Genomic DNA, 10469 nt, shown 5'->3' on the forward strand with positions numbered 1-10469 from the left:
GATGGCACTGAATTGTACCCTTTAAAATTATTTAAATGGTGAATTTCAGGGGAGCCTGGGTGCCTCCGTCGGTTTAGCGTCGGTTTCTGCTCAGGTCTTGATCTCATGGTTCATGGGTTTGACCAATGAGAGCCTGGAGCCTGCTTCACACTCCGTCTCCCTCTCTCTCTGCCCTTCCCCCGTTCACACTGACTCTCTCTCAAAGATAAATAAACAGTAAAAAAAAAAATTTTTTTTAATAAATGATGAATTTTATGTTGTGTGAATTTCACCACCAAACAAAACCAAAAACGGACACCGTGGGGCCTCCTGACACATGGAAAGGTGGAACACGCAAGCATCTAGAAACAAGGCGGCGACCTTGGCAGAAAAGGGGGGCAGCACGGGGAGGGCCGAGTGTTGACCCCATCACTGCCTCCACATGTGTGACCTAAGGCCAGTCTGTTTCTTGATCTGCCAAAGGAGAGTTGGGATAAACGGACTGATTCTCTCTCACTAAACACGGCTTTTGCCAAATATCCGACAAACAGCATCTCGTCTCATGCCAGCGTTCAGCAGTGGCAACTCCTCACTCCATTTTGCAGAAAAAGAAAGACTCAGAGAGGTAAGATTCTTTACCCCAAGTCACACAGCACACTCAGCACCCCCGCTCTGAGGGGATCATCTGAGTAATGGGAACAGTCTAAGGATGGACCAAACGGAAAAACAGGCGGGCTTCGAAGTTACGTGATTTCAGTGCTCTCCACTCTGTCTGGTCTGGAGCCCGAGTTCCCCTCTCTAAAGTGCCACGTCCTGGGGCGCCTGGGTGGCTTAGTGGGTTAAGCGTCCGACTTTTGCTTAGGTCATGATCTCGCGGTTCGTGGGTTCGAGCCCCGCGTCGGGCTCTCTGCTGACTGCCAGCTCAGAGCCTGGGGCCTGTTTCGGTCTGTGACTCCCTCTCTCTCTGACCCTCCCCTGCTCAAGCTGTCTCTCTCTCTCTCTCTCTCCTAGAAATAAATAAAACATTAAAAAAAATAATAAAGTGCCACGTCCTGGGACACAGCAGCAAGGCCGCCTTGCCTCTGAAAGAGCACAGATAGCAGCCGCGTTCCGTGAACTTCAGGCTGAACTTCAGGAACCTCGCAGCCCCCCATCCAACTCGCAGGTTCAGTGAGGTGCCGTTCATGTCCTGTCACCGAGGGAGGCCGCGCTGTGAGCCCACCAGCTGCCAGGCAGGAAATGGCTCTGGTTGTAAAGAGGAGGTTCACCTGCAGTGGGGTACCCCGTCCCCCTTCCTTGAGGGTAAAATCGGGGCGCTGTCCTGATTGTCTACCTTCTGCAGCAGCTCCCGGGGACTGTCAACCTCACTCTTCCAGGATCAGGGACAACACAGGAGCCTGAGAGAGGCCCAGAGTCCAGGGGAGACCTCCGGGCAAAGCTCTTGCCTCCTGGGCAGCCAGTCCCCTGCAGAGCTTGGCACCCAAAGGGCTGAGCCGATCTTCAAGTACCTGCCAGTGAGACAAAGCCTTTAGACTTTGATGTTTCTGAGGATTTGCACACGCACGTTCTTAAAGCCTTGGGTTCGGATGACAGCAGGCCTTTGGGGCACCCAGCAGGCAGCAGCGAGGACAGGGAGAGGAAGCCCTGGCACAGCCCTGACTGGGAAGGGGCCGACCCGCCCCCACTGGGCTGCCAAGTCCCGGGGACACATCAGTCCCGGCTTGCTGGAAAGGGGTGACTCACTGTGGTTGTCGGGCAGCTCAGGGGATTCCCACTCAGGTTCCTTCCTGCCAAAGAGAAAGCAAAACTCCGCCCGAGGCGGCCGCGGTGGGAGGGCCCGGGGAGGGCGGGGACAGCCCCGAGCAGCCCCGGGAAGGCCCGCGTCCGCTCCCACCGCTCCCTGCAGCCTGGGGTCTCCGAGGCGGCCACGGGCCCCCGTCCTGGGCCTCAGCGCCCCCCAGAGAGCCGCGCGGGCGGCTGCAGCCCGGGGTTGCGCTGCTCCCGCCGGGAGGCTGCCGGCGCTGCCAGGTGAGTCTCTGCGCTCTTGCGCCCGCTCTTCTCCAGGGCAGGTGGCCATCCCCTGCCCCTCTGTTTTCCTTTCCCATGGTGTCACCTGAGCCCAGGGACACTGCTGAATGCGGCACCTCCTCTCCCAACAGACTGCTCTCCTCCGCCGCCTCATGTCCTTTACTCGGGCTTCTGGGAGGAAGGACTCCGGCTTGTCTGGCGAGGAGCCCGAGGCAGGAGGGCCGGCCCAGGCCCCCACCCAGGCCCCGGACACAGGAGGCCCCTCCTCGCCCGGCACTGTCCCCAGAGGAAAGGTGCCCCCCAGGACGGGCTCCCTCACCAAACACAACCCAGTTCCCATCCCGTCTCGCTTCTTAGACATCGGAAGGCTACCCTGGGCTGCAGCCTCAGAGTCGTGGCGGTTTCGCTCTCACTGTGCCGTCATCTGGCAGCGCCTTTCCAGAAAGGCCAGCCGGGAGGGGCGCCCCCCGCCCCCCCACAAAGGGCGCAGCGCCGTGGCCCCCTCCCCCAGGGCAGCCCCCTCAGAAAGGAGAAACATAGGGGTGGTGGGGCCCTGTGGCTAACGTAGCAGCAGAAGTGCAGGGAGGAAGAAGAGAAGCCTGCACCTGGAAGGGTGGGCCCAGGGCTGGCCCCCCGCAGTGTGCCCCCCGCCGAAGCCGCTCATGGTGCCCAACGTGCGCGCCGCACAGCGTCCTCTGTATGCAGAGGCGGCGACCGCTTCCACGCCCATCTGAATTCCCTGTAGTCTTGGACAGATACGCAGAATGGAGTCAGGGTGGTGAGGAAGGAAGAGGAGGGGACGTGTTCACTGTGCGCCACCCTGCGGTTCAAAACCCACCGGATGATATACTGGTTGAAAACTGTGTGTTAAGCAACAGAGGTCACTGCGGAAGCTCTGGAAAACACAGAAAAGTACCACGGAGAAAACAAAGATCACCCCAAATTCCCCCACCCAGAAGACATTCCCTACTCCAGTTAACAGCCACCTCCCTCCAGCCAGCCTCGTAACAGAAATGCCACACCGTGCCCCAGAGCCAGAGGCCCGGGCGACAACCTCACGTGCAGAATTTCAAATGCCCAGCCTGGGCGCCCCTGGCTGGCTCAGTAGTGGAGCTTACAACTCTTGATCTCAGGGCTGTGAGTTTGAGACCCATGTTGGGCATCGAGATTACCTTAAAAAAAAAAAAAAAAAGCCCAGGCTACCCTGGCCATCTCTAGCCTCCGCTCGCTGGGCGGGCCTGGCCCCTGGGCACTTGCACCAGCCAGGCCCTCACCGGATCCCCTCCCTTCCTCTCCCAGGCACTCGGCACCCCCTGAGCCCTCTGCAGGTCGTGAGGTCTCCAGATAAAGATGAGTCTCTCTCCTGGTGGCCTTGTGTTAAGAGGGATCCCCCTCCCCAACCCCATGTGACTCTAACCAGGTTGTATGTCTCTTCCCCAGATGTGGAGCCCTGGAGGGCGGTGGTCCCTTTGGCCTCATTCGGGGTTCAGGTCCTGCCTTGGCTTTGTTGGGCAGATGAAGGCATGATCGGGTAACTAATGCCTGGACAGAGTCCAGGTCTCCAGGGCCGCCTTTGGAGTCCTGGCCCACCTCGCCCCTCCCCCATCCGCACAGCGCAGGTCCGCACACGCCCTCCGCCGGCCTCAGCCGGAACTGCAGCCCTTGCGCACCTGCTCTCTGCGGGGACTTGCTCTGGTTGCCTCGTTTCAGCCCTGCAGACTGTGAGATGGCTTTGCTCACACTCGCACCCACCAAGTTGGTCACCTGGCCAAGGTCCGCAGCCCCGAGCCTGGGCGGCTCCAAGTGGCCCTCCGAGGGTCTCTCCTTCACCCCGCCCCAGCGGGCTGTCCCGGGCCCACCACTACCGCCCTCTACAATCGGGCGCCCCCTGTTCAGTTCTAACCTTGGGCCAGGACCCAAGCATTCTTCAGCCCAGCCAGGACCTCCGGCCTGGTCCTCCCGCCCGGCCACCGTCCTTCCCTGCTTCGCTGGACCCCAGCACAGACTTGTCAGCCCCCACCCCCTCCCGCCAGCGGGCTTCCCTCTCTCCCAGCGAGAGTCCCGGCTTGGCCTCGGGGGTCCTGCCCTCTGGAGCTGACGGGGGCTTCAGGGGGTCGCTCCCCAGGGCCTGTGCTCCCTCACAGGGGGGCCTCCTGCCTTCTCTTCCCACACACGGGCCTTTCCAGTCCTCACTGGCGGCTAGGGCACTGGACACTGGTTGGATCCTTTTAAATCCCCCTCCTGCACAGAACCAAAGTGTATCAGTGACGGCAAGCAGCAAAAATGTTCCGTGGCTAAACTTCATGTAAACGATCACGCCAGTAAGAAAGGGAAATACGTTCAATAGAAAATACAAACAAGGATAGGGAGCCTGGGTCAGCCTGGGTGGCTCAGTCAGTTAAACGTCCGACTTCGGCTCAGGTCATGATCTCACGGTTTGTGGGTTCGAGTCCTGCCGTCGGGCTCTGTGCTGACAGCTCAGAGCCTGGAGCCTGCTTCCGATTCTGTGTCTCCGTCGCTCTCTGCCCCTCCCCCACAATGCTCTGTCACTCTGTCTCAAAAGTAAATAAACATTTAAAAAAATATATAAACAAGGAAGAAATGATGGATTAAAAGTTTCTTTACATTGTATTTTTTCACAAGCCAGGGAATACTTACACCAACATATAAGTTTTTCACTGTAGTGAATAATATTAGCGTCCAGTCCCTGATTTTAAGTCTCAATATCTGCAAATTTGATGATGATTTTGTCATGATCAATCTGGTTTTTCTTGTCACGTTCAAGCGACAGCCCGGCTCTATTTGTCCATCTACTTCTGCTCACAGTTGGTCAAGCTTTTTATTAACCTTAATGTGGGTGATTTTCTTTCACTCGAAGCCACAGATTAGGGAGAACTTTAAACAGGAAACATTTGGCAGAGAATCATAAAAATCCCACTGCGCACACTTTCTGGAAATTGTGATCCTGCCCGCGTCTTTGTTGACTGTAACCAATCCTGGTGGCTTCTGGACATCTCTGCCGCTGAGAAATTGTGAATTCAAACGAAATGGGAGGTTTCCTCCCAGTGGGCATCCAGAATGACGGGACTCAAATGGCTCAAGCACATCGGTGGCTGCACCGATGTGGTCTGGCTTTCTGATTAAACGCGGGACAACACAGTTGCGTCAGGGCTGGCAGCAGAGCGCACCCAAACTTTAGGAGCTCCCCCAGAAACCAAGTTGTGGCTGATCTGCATGCCGGGTGCAGCACGTGCTCAAAGACAGGCGTCTGCAGCGCGCGGGTGTGAGGCTTAGCCCTGCGCTTCCGTCCACAAAAGAGATTTTGGGTGGTGGTTTATCACCGACATTATTTGGAACTGGGAGCGCCAAGCAGGACGGTCGGCTGGTGTTGCTACGTGCAACCTACCCGGGGGCTGCACGAGTGACCGGAGGCAGGCCGGGCCAGGAGTCCGGGCGTCTGCGGGGGGCCGGGGCTGGGAATCCGTGCAAGGACAGCTGGACCCCGGGGCTCCTCCCCGGCCGGCACAGCCGGGTGACTTTACCGTCCTCGCTGGGGGCAGTGGGTGGTGAATCCGGTGAGTCTCCAGCCCCAGGGCTGGACCCAGGAGACAGTGGGTCCGCAAGATATTGCTCCCCGGGACCCTCAGAAGAAAGCACTGTGTCCCAGCCCGATCATCCTGAACTAGAGCCCACCCTGGGAGACCCCCGCATGCACACGAGGCGCCCGGCTGCCAAGGGTCGTCGCACACTTGAGTGAAACACAGCCCCCAAAACCGACAGAAGGAGAGCAGGGACGGTGCGGGCGCCGCAGGAAAACGTGAACAGAGCTGAAGTTAGTACCCACCCAGGAGAAGAGCGAGGGCACCGTGAAACAGGATGCCACACGGGGGACACACCGGACATAAGAGGGAGCACTTAGACATGCAAGATGTGCTGTCAGGGTAAAGAACGGTGTCAGTAGAACAGTTATAAATTCAGAAAATCTCCCAAAAGTAGACAGAAAGAAAGGAATTTAAAAATGAATAGAAGAGCATTAGACTCTTAACGCCAGACTCTATCATCTCAGTAACAGCGGTGTCAGAGAATGGAAACAGACAATAGAGGGGAAGACGTTATCAACGAAACAGCACAAGGGGGCGCATGGGGGGCTCAGCCGGTTAGGCCTCTGACTTTGGCTCAGGTCGTGATCTTGAGGTTCGCGAGTTGGAGCCCTGTATCGGGCTTGCTGCTGTCAGCACAGAGCTGCTTAGGATCCTCTCTCCCCCTTCTCTCTCCACCCCTTCCCCACTTCCTCGCGGGTGCACTCTCTATCAAAAATTAAAAAAACAAAAGTGTACCTGCACACTTAAGAGGAAAACCCAAAAATCAAGAGAAAATCTTGAAAGTGGAGAACACACCACATTACTTGCAGAGAACAATGTTACCAATGATAGGACTCACCGCCGACTTCTACTCGGAAGCAATGGAAGTCCGACGATAGTGGAACTTAGAAATACCATACGATCCAATTCCACCTCTTTATATGTACAGGATTGAAAGCAGAGTCTCAAAAAGTCACGTGTATTGGGGCGCCTGGGTGGCTTAGTCAGTTAAGCGTCCGACTTTCGCTTAGGTCATGATCTCGCAGTTCATGGCTTCGAGCCCCGCATCGGGCTCTGTGCTGACTGCCAGCTCAGAGCCTGGAGCCTATTTCAGAGTCTGTGTCTCCCTCTCTCTCTGACCCTCCCCTGCTCACGCTGTCTCTCTCTCTTTCTCCTAGAAATAAATAAAAATATTAAAAAAAAAAAGGCGTGTGTATATCCATGTTCATAGCAGCATTATTCATAATAGCTACCGGCAGAAGCAACCCATGTCCACGGCTGGCTGGCTGGCTGAATGAGCAAAATGTGGTACAGGCATTCGATGGAATAATATTCAACCATAAAAAGGAAGAAACCTCTGACACACTCTGTAAGATGAATGAGCCCGACACTGCTGAGAGCCAGTCACAGAGGACAAATATTGTAGGACTCCACCATATGATGCCCCTAGAGGTGAAATCGTAGGAGGTGGACTGGCAGTCACCAAGGGCCGGAGCTGGGGGCAAGCAGAATGGGAAGTTAGTGTGAAGGGGGACCCAGTTTCAATTCTACAGCATGAAGTCACGGAGATGCATGACGGTGATGGTCAGAACACCACAGATGTATTTACTACTACTGAACTGTATACTTAAAAATAGTTAAGACGGTAATTTTGTGTTAAGTGTACTTTACCGCGATACAAAAAAAAAAAAAAAAATTAGAACGAGGCATCATCCAAAGGCTGGACTACCATGAGGCGGGATCACGGAAACACCTCCAAGTCCGTCTACTGCAATCGTGAATACTCCTCCACGTGTGAATAACGCCTCATTCTGGAACTCTCATATTTATTGGATTTTACTAGAGAGTTTTTAATTGAGAATATAGAATGCTAATCTTCTACTGGGAATACAAGATTTAAATCAATCTTGGGGCGCCTGGGGGGCTCAGTGTGTTAAACGCCCAACTTTCGCTTAGGTGATGATCTCACGGTTCGTGGGTTCGAGCCCCACGTCGGGCTCTGTGCTGACTGCCAGCTCAGAGCCTGGAGCCTGTTTCGGGTTCTGTGTCTCCCTCTCTCTCTGACCTTCTCCTGCTCACACTGTGTCTCTCTTTCTCTCAGAAATAAATAAAACATTAAAAAAAAAAGAAATAAAACGTTAAAAATATTTAAATCAATCTTTTTCTTATAAATATAGAAATAGCTGGGTTGTTTTCCAGGTTTAAAAAAATTTTTTTTAATCTTTTCTTCAGTTTTGAGACAGAGAGAAAGAGCATGAGCAGGGGACGGGCAGAGAGGGAGACACAGAATCTGAAGCAGCTCCAGGCTCCGAGCTGTCAGCACAGAGCCTGAAATGGGGCTTGAACCCACGAACCGTGAGATCATGACCTGAGCCAAAGTTGGACGCTCAACCAACTGAGCCCCCCAGGCGCCCCAACCAGAAGGCTTTGTGATTGTTTCCTCTTCTCCCCCGTATGAAGATAAATGGCTAATGCTGGTTAGACGGCTTCCCTTAATGCAGGCAGAGGAGTCATTAACATGACGGGTATGGCATCGCGGTAAGATCAGGACTGGGAACCAGGCCTCCTAAAGCTGCCTCTGTGACACTTGCTGGAGCTCCTCCCCCAAGGCGACTCTTCCCTGGACCCTGAGCCAGAAGGGGGTGTGCACAGGCGAGTGGGGGAGGCACAGACTCCTGCACCACCCGTGTCCTGGTGGAAGAGCGTGCCATGGGGACAGGGGCCCTGGAAGTCGTTGTGACCTCAGGCCTGGGCTCCTGATCAAAGGCCAGATGGGGCTGTGCCTATACTGGCAGACACCTGTGTGGACAGAGGACACCTAGGTCCAGAGAGCCGCCCTCTGGGCCTGAGCCAACCAGGGCACAGCACCACGGAGCTGATGCAACTTCTCTTGCTGGGATCCCAGCCGCGACTTTTTTTTTTTTTAATTTTTAAAAATGTTTTTTATTTGTGAGAGAGAGAGAGAGAGAGAGAGAGAGAGCAAGCAGGGGAGGGTCAGAGAGAGAGGGAGATACAGAATCTGAAACAGGCTTCAGGCTCTGAGCTAATTGTCAGCACAGAGCCTGACGCGGGGCTTGAACCCATGAACTGTGAGATCATGACCTGAGCCGAAGTCGGATGCTTAACCAACTGAGCCACCCAGGTGCCCCCCAGCCGCACTCTTGAGGGCCTTGCAGTGGGGTCACGTGGCCAGATGCCGGTGAAACCCACAGACTTTATGTTAACAATTGGCTAAGGCGGCTGCCTCTTTCCAAGTAGGCTGTTCCTTCATCACACTCCTTCCGGGGCTCACTGGAGAGACCACAAGCATTTTGGGGACCCCACTAAGGCGATCTGGAGTTGGGATGCATTTAGTTGGGGCTTATGGAAGATATTTATGATGTTCGGTTTTGCTTGCCTTGTGTGGGTGGGTATGTCTTCTATGCCTCCGAGTGTGGGCACGTGGAGGTGAGGAAGAAACAAGGTTTGTGCTATGAACCAGAAGTGAGTCTGCACATTGGGAGCAGAGGACTCCGTTCTCCCTCACATCTGGATACAATAAAGGTTGTCTCCTCTGATAAATGTACCCCATGACACAGTATGTGCAAGTTTATATGCCACATACCTGTTTTCTCTTACACGGGGATTGTGCTTGCCACAACTCCTGTGGCACGGACCCGTAGCACTGCCACCAACGGTGAGTGCACCTATGCAAAGCCCCAGGTGTTACCCAAACCAACGTCAACACCAAAGACGAGATACACATTCTATCAAGTGCCCTAGGGAAGTGTCTGAGGGGTCTTTCTGTGTTTTTCATAAAACCATTCTGCAAAGTCATGAGTGGTACTCAAAGAGAATACAGCCAAAAAAGTAGGCAAAAGCATTAAGGAGACGTATTTGTTACTTAGTACAAATGCTATTTTTCCAAACTTTGTGATGCTTGAGGAGTTTGCCGGTTTTTGAAAATGCACTGACTTCTCACTATACAAATCATCTCTAAACTGGTATGGAATTACCGTAAAGTAAAGCAAGCGTTTTTAACATTACACGAACTATACACCTTATACAGGAAGATTAACTTTTGTAACCAAGCTTATTTTTATCATTTAGAAATTTTTTTGAAGGAGAGCCCTTCCGCAAGTCGTATCTGCTTCAGGCCCCACCCAACCCCATCCACCCTCCTCCCCAACATCTTTGCACCACGTGACCACAACTCCAGGGAAACCGAACTTCAAACTGTGTGCAGGGGGACAAAGTAAAGCAAGAAACGGGGCTCAAGTACAGAAGAGCTGGGGGGCAACGTGTCTCTTGGCTCCGCTTTGCCGCATCCCCACCGCGCATGTGACCGGGAAGCGGGTGGCCCATCCCCGTCCCCAGACGTGCGACCAGAGGGCCGGGTGTGAGCCCATCGGCTTCCAGTCAGTCCCCCACTGGGGTCGGGGGTCCGCGGCCCGGCCCCCTCCCCACTCACGCCGCCCCTCCTGGCCGCGCCCCCTCCCACCGCACCCCTGCTCTGCTGCGCACCGCCCCACCGCACCCCTCCACCTCCTAGGGCCCCTGATCTCCCCCGCACACTTGGGGCCCCTCTCCTCCCCGAGCTGCCCCCGCGCCCCTCCCCTCTCCCCCCCCAGCGGGGTTCCGCTGTCCCCACCCGCACGTCCCCTCGCTCCGCAGCCGGCGTCCCCTCGCTCCGCAGCCGGCGTCCCCGGGCCTAGCCCCGCGCCCCGTCGGCGAACCCTCCGCGCCCGGGCCGCGCACGACCCTGACGTCTCCCGCCCCACGTCGCGCGCCGCCCGCCGTGCCCTCGGACGAGCCGGACGCAGATTGGTCCTGAGCCGCGGGAAGTGCCCGCCCCCCGGGCCGCCGGCCAATGGGGAGGCGGGGGCGGAGCGGTGGCCGGCG

The 10469-nt window shown here is 55.5% G+C and overlaps 1 long non-coding RNA gene across 1 annotated transcript; it reads right to left on the reverse strand.

Annotated features, from left to right (window-relative positions):
* Positions 1–978: 978 nt before the first annotated feature.
* Positions 979–2746, reverse strand: LOC120226453. The gene is made up of 3 exons (XR_005527022.1): positions 2613–2746; positions 1723–1766; positions 979–1487 (listed from the first exon to the last, which is right to left on the reverse strand). It is a non-coding gene; the product is annotated as an uncharacterized LOC120226453 (long non-coding RNA).
* Between the last annotated feature and the right edge of the window lie 7723 nt (positions 2747–10469).

Source organism: Hyaena hyaena, unplaced genomic scaffold, assembly GCF_003009895.1.
Source record: "Hyaena hyaena isolate Hyena2069 unplaced genomic scaffold, ASM300989v1 scaffold_1692, whole genome shotgun sequence".
NCBI classification, from domain to species: Eukaryota; Metazoa; Chordata; class Mammalia; order Carnivora; family Hyaenidae; genus Hyaena; species Hyaena hyaena.